General features: G+C 43.9%; 1 protein-coding gene and 1 pseudogene across 1 annotated transcript in view; both read left to right on the top strand.

The window, feature by feature from the left end:
- The window catches only part of LOC126481775 (hemicentin-2-like), a 699,774-nt gene that overhangs the window by 65,829 nt on the left and 620,730 nt on the right, over window positions 1-13,215 (top strand). The window lies entirely within an intron of this gene.
- On the top strand, window positions 4,692-4,809 carry LOC126482455 (5S ribosomal RNA; annotated as a pseudogene).

The raw sequence follows: 13,215 nt of genomic DNA, 5'->3' as shown, positions 1-13,215 counted from the left end.
ACTCCAGTGGCACACGCTGCAAGAAAGGCATTGTGATTTAAGGGACGGCTTACTACTGAAAGTTCGAGAGAGTACTTTCCTGGAAAAGCCGGACAACATATAATCTCCTCCCGCATACATCTCGCGAAATGACCACGGTGAGAAAATTCTAGAAATTACAGCTAATAAAAAGGCTTACCGATAGTGATTCCTCCAACTTGCCACTCGCGAGTGGAACAGGGAAAGGGGATCAACATTCGAACGTGGTAGCACAACAGCAACGGTTACAGAATATCAGGTGTAATAGATAGTTGACTCGTGCCGACATGTAGCTGCTAAAATGATCTGGTATTTTATGACATTGGTTTTTCTGACGCGACAAGCCCTTGATTCTAGAGGCCTTAACTTTTACATTTGGACGACCTGCAGACAGTTGCCAACATGTTTAATGTTGGGATTGCATTACTGAATCATGGATAACGTGAAGTTAGTTTCCTGTCCTTCTGACGAAGACGGGTTTAAATCCGTTGAAACTATGGTAAATGTTAAATGAAAACCACCATTTATTGCAACTGGTTGATTGTCTATTACACCTGAAGAGGGAGCCAGTTTGTGTTGCCAGAAATGTCCTCTGCCACACACCGTCAGGTGGCTTGCGGAGTGTTGATATGATGTAGTGGCAATGTGTGGGACAATTTATGCCTATTTAGTTGGGGCTAGTTGCTATTGTGTAACAACCTGCCCCGTGTCACGAGCTTATTTTACTTATGAAGGCAATAGGAGAAATTACAGAAAGAATACAGAGGTACAACGCCAAAAGAAACTAATTGCGAAGCAGCAAAAGGGCTAATGTCAGATTATGAGATATTGGTAAAAACAAAACTGACAAATTGTAAGAGAAAAAAAGAACAATAAATTATGCAAAATTATAACATTTTTGATCAATACTTAATAGGATACACTATGTTTAACAACTTATGCTACACACTGTGACGAAATGCCCCGTTTTGAGGCAAATTGTTTCAGTAAGGAAGACAGGAAACATGCCAATACAGTGATATTCCTGATAGCGGAGCGTAAGGGAAAAACTAAGGCAGTGAATCTGCAATAATGGTAATAAATTCTGAGATATTTTAGCCTTATAATGGCTATAAAATGTTGTAGAAAAATCATTGAAAAAAATTGTGACAGCTAGTCCTGGTCTCCCCTATTTTGAAACGATGCTTTTTAAATTTCTCGATTCCTTGAGAGATATTGTTATTTACAGAATGGTATGAGGTGAACCACCACAAGCTTTTGTAACGTTTATTTACTCACTGACGACCAGCTTTGGTCTAGTGAGCATTTTCAAGTTATGAATTAACGCTTGTTTTGTAAACAAAACCGCCTATTCTTTGCAATATTCACGTTGTTAAAAGCACCGTGTTCGAACAAATAGCTATATCTAGTCGCAAAAGAATAATAGTACACCACCAAAAGAAGGAAAAACATGGTGAACAGTGTTAAACAGTTCAGAATACAAAATTGCGCTTATGTTTTGGAAACAGAGGGTAGGGCGACCTCCAGACCAGATGAGAGGAAACGCAGGTCACAGCAGACTATCCCACTCAACATGCCTTAGAGCCAGACAAAGGCGAAACGCGCCTGGGAAAAGTAAATTAATTTAAAGCGAGTAAAGGCGGTTTTATTTACAAAACAACTATATCTGTGCTTGCTACGGAGCATGGTCACGCAAACAAACTTGTTAACACTACACCATTCTATAGAATGATTCCTTGGTGGCAAATAAATAATTATGTTAACCTAATCTGTACTCCAGGATGGCAGCTTCATCAAAACTAGTTGTGCATGAATGAAAACACATTACAGTAGCTTTTAGTGGTTTCTGTGATACCATTTTACATAAACATGGAAGACATTACATAAACATAGAAGTCATTATTTAGCCGTGTGTACACACAATACATTGCTATCAATGACACCTTTATCTTTACAAGAACATTATTTCCCCAATATATGTGACTAATCACCTATGTGTAGGATGTCTGAACTGTGTGTTCCGTGATGAATGCAGTATTGGTTCATATTGTTCGAGGGGGGGGGGGGGGGGGGGAAACAGATGTAGTTGTTTGATAAGCCCGGACAAAAGTTTTATATGCAACGCGAACTATATCTTGGTACTGCTTGTTATTTTCCAATGTAAATAAAAACAGAGACTGCCGTGTATACATGTTGCAGTACAGAAAATAAATTTACCACATGCAGTCACACCAATTTACGACAGTAGTATTTGATAACCGGACAGCTGTAAAAATGTTACATAGTAATGCAATAACTGCACAGAGCACTTACTCTGAGAAGCAAAACCAACTGTTATTAGTGCCATACGCTGATATCGCAACTGTTTGCTGAATGAAAGAAATACCGCTCGAATTGTAGTTGAGAACCTGGCTAGCACATCACTGGACTCGTAACATTTTAAATCCACCTGACGTATAGTTCTATCACTCGGGCGTTGTTTCTCTACAGCAAACGATAAGAGCTAAAGTCTGTCTGTACTTATATTCTACGTTCGTACGCCTCTGCTTTTTCATCTTCCGTTATATACTATGCGCATATATCTATCATGGCAGTTTTCAGAACCACTTCTAAGCGCTTTGCTGTGGATAAGAGAGACAATTTACTGATTCCATGGCCACAGCACCCGATTTGCAGAACAAATGGCCTGTGTGTTCGGGCGTCAGAATGGGTAATTAAACATTGTGCACGTGTCTGAGCTGTGTCGAGGAGAACAACTCGTCCATTTAATTGAACTACTCTGAGATCGCTCTATGGGTGTGCCAGGGTACTGCGTCTTCCTACCAATTGCCACATACCTTGGTCGTGAGATGACAGCGATGTATGCATGTTGCAATCGGTCGTCCAATATAGTTTGAAACTGTGCCGTTGAGTGCTTGTGCATCTGAAAGCCTAATGTGCACAACAAGAATTAAAGGGTACTTACACGAGAAACGACCTTTCTCATCCTCAGTACTCTATGTCCACAGCAACAAATGTGCCCCGTGAAATATCTTACCTTGTGCGCCTAACACTATGTGACATTTCAAAGAAAGAAATAGACGCACACTGAAGGTAGGAAAGTAGGATCCTTCTTGAATCGCAAGTTGTGGCACACAGAAATAACATTGTTTTTCTTAAGGTTGGTTGGTTGGTTGATTTGGGGGGGGAGGGAGGGAGGGAGGGAGGGGGGGTACCAAACTGCGAGGTCATCGGTCCCATCAGATTAGGGAACGATTGGTAAGGAAGTCGGCCTTGCCACTTCAAAGAACTCATTCCGGCATTTGACTGAAGCGATTTAGGTAATTCGCGAAAAACCTAAATAAGGATGGCCAGACTCGGGTTTGAACCGTTGTCCTCCAGAATGCGAGTCCAGTATGCTAACTACAGCGCCACCTCGCTCGGTTTTTTAAGAACACTGAACATTACGGGGGCCTCTGATCAAAACGTACATAGTCTCTTTCAGAATCACTGCTTTTCATCATAGTGCTTGACAGTCGCAACAAGTTGAAAAATCACTCCATTAGAACGAGCGACAACGCACTGAGAATCCGTTTAAATACATTCTGGTACGGAAATAAGGTCCACGCAGCCCGTATTCTGTGGTACAAGTGTACCTCACCTAACCACTCCTGATATTTTCCCCATAAACTTGTCTAAATGGAGAACTGATGCGCAAAACTTTTGATGTGAGAGAGAAGCACAGAGAATTCTACCGAACTGCTGCACACACACCAGCGTAATATGGATTGATTTGAAACTTCCTGGCAGACAAAAAACTGGAAACTTGGCTTTTTCACGTGAAAGTGCTCTACTGACTGACCTCTCCAAGTACAATCCACGACCCGCCATCACAGCCTTACTTCATCAAACAGAACATTTCTCCCACTTCACAAACCTTTTACGGCGTACCTAGCATGTCTAACACTCCCTGGAACAAAGTATATTACGGAGAAAAGGCTTATGTACAGCCTGCGGTATTGTTCCCAGAAAGAATTTCCATTCTACAGCGGCGTGTTCGCTAATCTGAAACTTCCTGTTAGATTAAAACTGTGTCCCAGAGCAGAAAGAAAACATGGAAAGTGCGAGTAGCGCTCGAGCTCTGGGAGTTCCGTACAAACTTAATTATGAATCGGGTGATTCAAAAAGAGAGGATACATTTCAATTGTTCATTAATGACAAACTATAAGAGACAGATATACATTGCGTATATCACTGATGAGAGGAAGGTTTAAAGTTTTGAAATAGCTATCCTGTTGTTTTTGTGTATGACGAATATAACATCAGAGAAATCATTTTGTGTTTCTGAACTTCCGCGAAGTCAATCCATTGTTCGAGAGCAGCGTGCATTGCGACGCTGATTCAGCAAGAAGCCGCCTCTGCAAAGGCAGATTTGTGACTCGCATAGACAGATCTTGGAAGTTGGTTGCAGATGTCAAGGGAAGGCCAGTGGTCGGCCATGCACGTCTCATCAAAATGTCGAGCGTATCCGAGATGCGTTCATAGGGAGCCCCTGAAGTCCACGATGCGGCAGGCTAGGAACTTCAGCTTCCTCAAACGACGGTGTGGCGTCTTCTGAAACGACACCTGCTTATGAAGACTTATAAGCCGCAACTGCTGCAGCATTGCAATTTCGTGCCGGCGACTGTAAGAGACCCAACGGCCTTGCCGCAGTGGTAACACCGGTTCCCGTCAGATCACCGAAGTTAAGCGCTGTCGGGCTGGGCTAGCACTTGGATGGGTGACTATCCGGTCAGTCGACTGCTGTTGGCAAGCGGGGTGCACTCAGCCCTTGTGAGGCAAAAAGAGAAGCTACATGATTGAGAAGTAGCGGCTCCGGTCTCGGAAACTGACATACGGCCGGAAGAGCAAATAAAGACTTTGGTAAATCAGCTTATATTTCGACTTCTTTGTATACTCGTAATAAAAGAAAAATATCTGTAAATGAGTCTGTACTCATTTGGGTTACAGGTAAAGGAGTATGTGAATTTGTTAAGTTTGTTGGTGACTGTACTTCGTATTTTCATAAATAAATTGATCATTATGTAAATCGATCTGTAGCGTCAGCCATTAACCGGACATGGGTACATCACGAACCGGGGGGCTCAAGGAGGCAACAGTTTTGTTCTATTAATAGGCTTATCGCTTGACCTTGGTGACCTCTCGAAGCTGCAGCTGGCTTACGCAATCGTGGCGGCGCGCCAGCGGGACGCACATACTCAAAACACCCAGCATGCGCGTCCGGGATAACGCTCCCGCTGGCACTGTGAAAATTTTCTAAGTCCAAGCTACCGCATACACTATATAAGCGAGCGAGAGCCGCGCAGAGGCTCATTCGCGCTGCTGCTGCTGCACAGGCAACTGCATTGAACGCCGCCACGATGCCTTACAGGAGATTTTGTCGCCGTTCTAAACAGACAGTCTATAAAACGATCGAGAACATAGAGTTCGCCACAACAGCTGGAGACAAGAAGAACCGCATGCCAGTTCAGAGTGTTGCTGCTACTGCAGCAAGGTCGACGGACCTTGTGTTTTCTGTGGTTGTAGACTTAATTTTAGTATTAACATTAATGACCACATGCCCCTCCATATCCGCAACCAGTGACGCCTGTCGTCTGAGGATGACCCGGCGGCCGATCGGAACCTTTGGGCCTTCATGGCCTGTTCACGAGGAGGACTATAAGATAAGTAACGAATTTTGCGTTTCAGTTTTGAAGGAAACGGCAGAGGACACTTTTTTCGAACGACTCATTTTTTTCGGACGAATCAACGTTTCATACACTGGGTAAAGTAGACCACCATAGTGTAAGAATTTGGTGGGTACAAAATCCTGACTTCTTCATCGAACATCAAAGGACTTACCGACACTGTATGTATTTTGTGCCGTTTCTGTTCACAAAGTTTGTGACTTTCTTTTTTTGGGGAGGCAACTGTGACTGGAACGTCATACCTCGACATGCTGTCAAATTTGTTGATTCCTCAACTTCATGGAGATTCCAACAATTTCATTTTCATGCATCACGGCATCCCGCCTAACTTTTATCTTCAGGCGCGGCGTTATCACCACCAATTCTCCATGTTATTTTGGAAGAGGTAGACAGCTAGATCTTGTTCATTGCTTTTGACCTGCCAGGTCATCTGACCTGAAAACAAGCGACTTTTTCTTTGAGGGTACATTGAGTCTTTGTCCCGCATAGTTTTAAAATAGGGGAGACCAGGACTAGTTGTTTCAATTTATTTCACTAGTTTTTCCACAACAAGTTTTTATAACTATTATAAGGCTAAATATCTCAGAATGTATTACCATTATTGTAGATTAACGGCCTAGTTCTTCCCTTGCCTCAGCTATCAGGAATATCACTGAATTGGCATTGTTTCCTGTCTTCCTTACTGTAACAATTTGGCTCAAAACGGGGCATGTCGTCACAGTGTGTAGCATAAGTTGTTAAACATAGTGTAGCCTATTAAGTATTGATCAAAAATGTTATAATTTTGCATAATTTATTATTGTTTTTCTCTTACATGCAATTTGTCAGAATGGTTCAAATGGCTCTGAGCACTATGGTACTTAACTTCTGAGGTCATCAGTCCCCTAGAACTTAGAACTACTTAAACTTAACTAACCTAAAGACATCACACACATCAATGCCCGAGGCAGGATTTGAACCTGCGACCGTAGCGGTCGCGTGGTTCGACTGTAGCGCCTAGAATCGCTCGGCCACTCCGGCCGGCTGCAATGTGTCAGTTTTGTTTTTACCAATATCTTATAATCTGACATTAGCGCTTTTGCTGCTTCGCAGTTAGTTTCTTTTGCCGCTGTACCTCTGTACTCTTTTTGAAATTTCTCCTGTTGCCTTCATAAGGAAAATAAGCTCGTGAAACGGGGCAGGTTGTTACACAATAGCAACTAGCCCCAACTAAATAGGCATAAATTGTCCCACACGTTGCCCCTACATCACATCAACACACCGCAAGCCACCTGAAGGTGTGTGGCAGAATACATTTCTGGTAACACAAACTGGCTCCCTCTTCAGGTGTAATAGACAATCAACCAGTTGCAATAGATGTTAGTTTTCATTTAACATTTACCATAGTTTCAACGGATTTAAACCCGTCTTCGTCAGAAGGACAGGAAACTAACTTCACGTTATCCGTAACTCAGTAATGCAATCCCAACATTAAATGTGTCGACAACAGTCTGTACGTCGTACATATGTAAAAGTTAAGGCCTCTAGAATCAAGGGCTTGTCGCGTCTGAAAAACCAATGTCATAAAATACCAGATCATTTTAGCAGCTACATGCCGACATGAGTCAACTATCTATTACACATGATATTCTGTAACCGTTGCTGTAGTGCTACCACGTTCGAATGTTGATCCCCTATCCCTGTTCCACTCGCGAATGGCAAGTTGGAGGAATCACTATCGGTAAGCCTTTTTATTAGCTGTAATTTCTAGAATTTTCTCACCGTGGTCATTTCGCGAGATGTATGTGGGAGGAGATTATATGTTGTTCGGCTTTTCCCGGATAGTGCTCTCTCGAACTTTCAATAGCAAGCCGTCCCTTAAATCAGAATGCCTTTCTTGCAGCGTGGGCCTCTGGAGTTTGTTGATAATCTCAATAAAACTGTCATGCCGCTTAAACGATCCCTTGAATAAAGACGTCGCTCATGTGGGATCTCATCTATCTCTCATATCAGTTCTACTTGATAAGGGTCCGCATGATGAACAACAGTCAATAATCGATGAACAAGCGCTTTGTAAGGCACTTTTTTGTGTACGATTTACATTTTCTTAACATTATTGGTGTGAATCTCAGTCTGGCATTTGTTTTCCTACTCTTTCTTGTATGTGGTCATTTCGCTTATGCTCTGGATATCAGCGCAGCATGCTACATTCATTCACGTTACATTCAACTGTCAGTGCCTGCACCATTCCGTAATCCTCTGTTGGTCATTTTACAAGTCCATAACGCTGATATTAAACCTCCTGGCAGATTAAAACTGTGTGCCGGAATGATAATCGAACTTGGGACCTTTGCCTTTCGCGGGCAAACGCTCTACCAACTGAGCTACCCAAGCACGACTCACGCCCCGTCCTCTCGGCTTTCTCATTCTGGATACATCCCCCAGGCTGTGACTAAGCCATGTTTCCGCAATATCCTTTCTTTCAGGAGTACTAGTTCTGCAAAATTCGCAGGAGAGCTTCTGTAAAGTTGGGAAAGTATGAGACGAAGAACTGGCAGAAATAAATCTGTGACGAAGAGCGTGAGTCGTGCTTGGGTAGCTCAGTTGGTAGAGCACTTGCTCGCGAAAGACAAAGGTCCCGTGCTCGAGTTTCGGTCTGGCACAAAGTTTTAATCTGCCAGGAAGTTTCATATCAGCGCACACTCCGCTGCAGAGTGAAAATCTCATTCTGCATACGTTTTGTCTGAAGCACTGTCTTCTTTCCGCCACAGATGGCGGTGTAATCGCAGTAATTTACGGCATGCTAGTCAATGGTCCCTGAATAGCCAATGGCACGTGGTACCCCACCTCCACGCTGCGAGGGCAGGCAGGCAAGCATTTTATAATTTGTAATTGGAAACGCCACTCGCAACGTCGTATTCCTCCGACATATCGAACATAGGAGCACTCAGCGTGCCACCACGACCGTGTAGCGAACTACGGCGTATCATAACAGGCAGTATACTGCCACCGGAGCTCACATATCATGCAGACGAATAAGAAAAAAATGGCTCTGAGCACTATGCGACTTAACTTCTGCGGTCATCAGTCGCCTAGAACTTAGAACTAATTAAACCTAACTAACCTAAGGACATCACACACATCCATGCCCGAGGCAGGATTCGAACCTGCGACTGTAGCGGTCGCTCGGTTCCAGACTGTAGGGCCTAGATCCGCACGGCCACTAGACGAATAAGAGATAGCATCTCTAATTATTACAGTACTGACGTAGTGTTTATTACCTGCTCCCCTACCTAATCATTTGGACAACAGACGTACAAGTGGACGATGAATGTAGCAACCACGGAAGAAACAAGTGAAATGATCCTGAATTACGGTGAATTTAGGAGAAAAAGTGAGGGTACTAGAAAGCCGCCGAAGTGGCCGTGCGGTTCTGGGCGCTACAGTTTGGAGCCGCGTGACAGCTACGGTCGCAGGTTCGAATCCTGCCTCGGGCATGGATGTGTGTGATGTCCTTAGGTTAGTTAGGGTTAAGTAGTTCCAAGTTCTAGGGGACTGATGACCACAGCAGTTAAGACCCCTAGTGCTCAGAGCCATTTTTTGAGGTTACTAGAATGAGATTTTCACTCTGTAGCGGAGTGTGCGCTGGTATGAAACTTCCTGACAGATTAAAACGGTATGGCGGGCCGAGACTCGAACTCGGGACCTTTGTCTTTCGTGGGCAAGTGCTCTACCAACTTTATTTTTCTTTTTTTTTTTGTTTAACCTCATTTTGTTCGTTCGTCTGTTCGGTGCGGACGTCGCAAGACACCCGTTTCAGTTCGTTGTTGATCCATTTACTCAGTTTTTTTGTTACAGAGGGCAGCTAACCCTCTGACCGAACACGCTGAGTTACCGTGCCGGCAACCAACTGAGCTACCCAAGCACGACTCTCGCCCCGTCCTCACAACAGACGAGGTACTTGCAGAAGTAAAGCTATGAGAACGAGGCGTGAGTCGTGCTTGAGTAGCTCAGTTGGTAGAGCACTTGCCCGCGAAAGGCAAAGGTCCCGAGTTCGAGTCTCGGCCCGGCAGACAGTTTTAATCTGCCAGGAAGTTTCAGGTGAGGTTGCTCGTTCCTTGTATGCCGAGCGTTTTCCAGAGAAAGCTCACTCTCGTTCGTTCCTTTACTAGGTAGTGAACACCTTTGTATCTGCTGACGGTGTACAGACCGGCAAAAGGAAACGAAGCAAACGTGTTACAGGGGAAGCTCGTGAAACAACTGTACTAGCGGCACTGCACCACAACCTACGGATAAGAGCCCGGAAATTACACCGAAATTGTGGTATGTCCGTAGTTAATATTGTCGCGATACTGCATCATCGTGTCATCCATAATTCCTGTCACTGCATCAAAAAAACTTCATGGCGACTATTTCCATTACCGGGCAGTGTTTTGTGATTGAGCACGTCAACAAATACAAACGACCCCGATGATCTTTGTCGAGGTACTATTTTCCGACGAGTCTACATTCGCAAACCATGGTAGCCTTAGCCGGCATAACATGCATTACTGGAGTATAGACAGTCCCCAGTGGTGACGGTACGTTGACCATCAACGTCCTTGATCGGTTAACGTATGATGTAGCGTCATGGGGAACAAACGGTGACACGTTGGGTGGACCAACCTTTTTGGAACAGGAAGTACCAATACTATAGCAAGCTGTTGTCCTGGACGTTCAACAACATACGTTGCTTCAGCATTACGGTTGCCTAGCGCATTACGCAATTGAAGCACGGGAGGTATTAGACCGTGTTTACTCTGGTATGAGGATCGGCAGAGGTGGTCGTATTAATTGGCCCGCTACGTTGCCTGATGTGACGTCGCCACATTTCCTTCTTTGGCGGTATTTAAGAGGTAAGATGTATCAGCCAATGCCAACAGGTCATGAAGATATTGTAAACCGTACCACAAATGCCTGTGCTGACACATGCGCAGATAGGCTTCTGTCCTGTGTACGTACGGTTATTTGAAAATCTGATCACGAAGTGTATTGAAGTTGGCGGTACTACATTTGAACCCTTATTCCAATTGGAAAAGTAGAGTACCGTTCGACTCGACCCACTGCCGCAGTGGCGCGTCGAGTAGTCCCTTGTTTGTTATGTCGGAGGAATACAAAGTTAAGAAATTATGGCCTATACAACCCCCGCAGCATGGAGGTGGGGTCCAATATGCCATTGGATAGGTTCAAATGGCTCTGAGCACTATGGGACTTAACATCTATGGTCATCAGTCCCCTAGAACTTAGAACTACTTAAACCTAACTAACCTAAGGACAGCACACAACACCCAGTCATCACGAGGCAGAGAAAATCCTTGACCCCGCCGGGAATCGAACCTGGGAACCTGGGCGTGGGAAGCGAGAACGCTACCGCACGACCACGAGCAATATGCCATTGGTTTTCAAGGGCCATTGAGCAGCATGTCGTAAATTACGATTGATTTCTATTCATACGATTACAGCGCAATCTGAGGAGAAACGAAGAAAATGCTTCAGACAAAACGTATGTAGAATTTGCCGTAGAATCGTAATCTGTGGCAACAAACGGGGTTCCCCATCGAATATTTTAGAGCTGGACGGGACTAGGTGGGGAACCGAGTGTGGTATCATTGGATGTCACCCTTCGAGTAAAACAAATTTTAATCATAACAGTAGAGGTTGAAAATACCGCTTCGGTTGTAAATTTCTTTTATTATCACGACCGGTTTCGGGTTGTCATAAGCCCATCCGCAGGTGTCGCAACTGTGCTGGGGCCCCCAAGCGCCGCTCAGCTGAAGATGGTCTTCCAGTAAGATTGTTCGTTAATCATAAGATCTTTTAATTTTCGAGATATTTCAATGTCTTCAGTTAAACCTTAACTAAGGAGGTGACTATTCTGTAACTCTGGACCCCTCAGTTTAGCCCGAGATTTAAGGCGCAAATAATTTGAAATTTTTAATTTAAGTTATGTAATAATTACTTTTTCAATTATTTAACTGTTCATTAAATCCTCTTTGTTAATTTAATTCCACTAAACAACGCCTGTAGTATATTACTTTTATCACACAAAATCAAAAACTTTTGTGCGTTTTTTTTAAATAGTTCGTATAAACGATCTGTTACACAACTGAATTTTGCCCTACATCTACATCTACATCCATACTCTGCAAACTACCTGACGGTGTGTGGCGGAGGGTACCTTGAATAGCTCTACCGGTTCTCCCTTCTATTCCAGTCTCGTATTGTTCGTGAAAAGAAAGATTGTCGGTATGCCTCTGTGTGGGCTCTAATCTCTCTGATTTTATCCTCATGGTCTCTTCGCGAGATATACGTAGGAGGGAACAATACACTGCTTGACTCCTCGGTGAAGGTATGTTCTCGAAACTTCAGCAAAAGCCCGTACCGAGCTACTGAGCGCCTCTCTTGCAGTCTTCCACTGAAGTTTATCTATCATCTCCGTAACGCTTTCGCGATTACTAAATGATTCTGTAACGAAGCGCACTGTTCTCCGCTGGATTTTCTCTATCTCTGTTTTATCAACCCTATCTGGTAAGGATCCCACACTGCTGAGTATTCAAGCAGTGGGCGAACAAGCGTACTGTAACCTACTTCCTTTGTTTTCGGATTGCATTTCTTTGGGATTCTTCCAATGAATCTCAGTCTGGCATCTGCTTTACCGAAGATTAATTTTTTATGGTCATTCCATTTTAAATCAATCCTAATGCATACTCCCAGATAATTTATGGAATTAACTGCTTCCAGTTGGTGACCTGCTATATTGTAGCCAAATGATAAGGCATCTTTCTTTCTTTCTATGTATTCGCAGCACATTACACTTGTCTACATTGAGATTGAACTGCGCGCTACAGTCTGGAACCGCGCGACCGCTACGGTCGCAGGTTCGAATCCTGCCTCGGGCATGGATGTGTGTGATGTCTTTAGGTTAGTTAGGTTTAAGTAGTTCTAAGTTCTAGGGGACATAGAGCTCAGAGCCATTTGAACCATTTTGAAGATTCAATTGCCATTCCCTGCACCATGCGTCAATTCGCTGCAGATCCTCCTGCATTTCAGTACAATTTTCCATTGCTGCAACCTCTCGATATACCACAGCATCATCCACAAAAAGCCTAAGTGGACTTCTGATGTCATCCACAACGTCATTTATGTATATTGTGAATAGCAACGGTCCTACGACACTCCCCTGCGACACACCTGAAATCACTCTTACTTCGGAAGACTTCTCTCCATTGAGAATGACATGCTGCGTTCTGTTATCTAGGAACTTTTCAATCCATCACACAATTGATATGATAGTCCATATGCTCTTACTTTGTTCATTAAACGACTGTAGGGAACTGTATCGAACGCCAGCGGAAGTCAAGAAACACGTCATCTACCTGGGAACCCGTGTCTATGGACCTCTGAGTCGTGGACGAATAGAGCGAGCTGGGTTTCACACGATCGTCTTTTTCGA

The sequence above is a fragment of the Schistocerca serialis genome, chromosome 5 (genome assembly GCF_023864345.2).
Source record: "Schistocerca serialis cubense isolate TAMUIC-IGC-003099 chromosome 5, iqSchSeri2.2, whole genome shotgun sequence".
Taxonomy (NCBI): domain Eukaryota; kingdom Metazoa; phylum Arthropoda; class Insecta; order Orthoptera; family Acrididae; genus Schistocerca; species Schistocerca serialis.
Note: the sequence above shows the minus strand (reverse complement) of the source record. Positions and strands in the feature narration are given on the sequence as shown.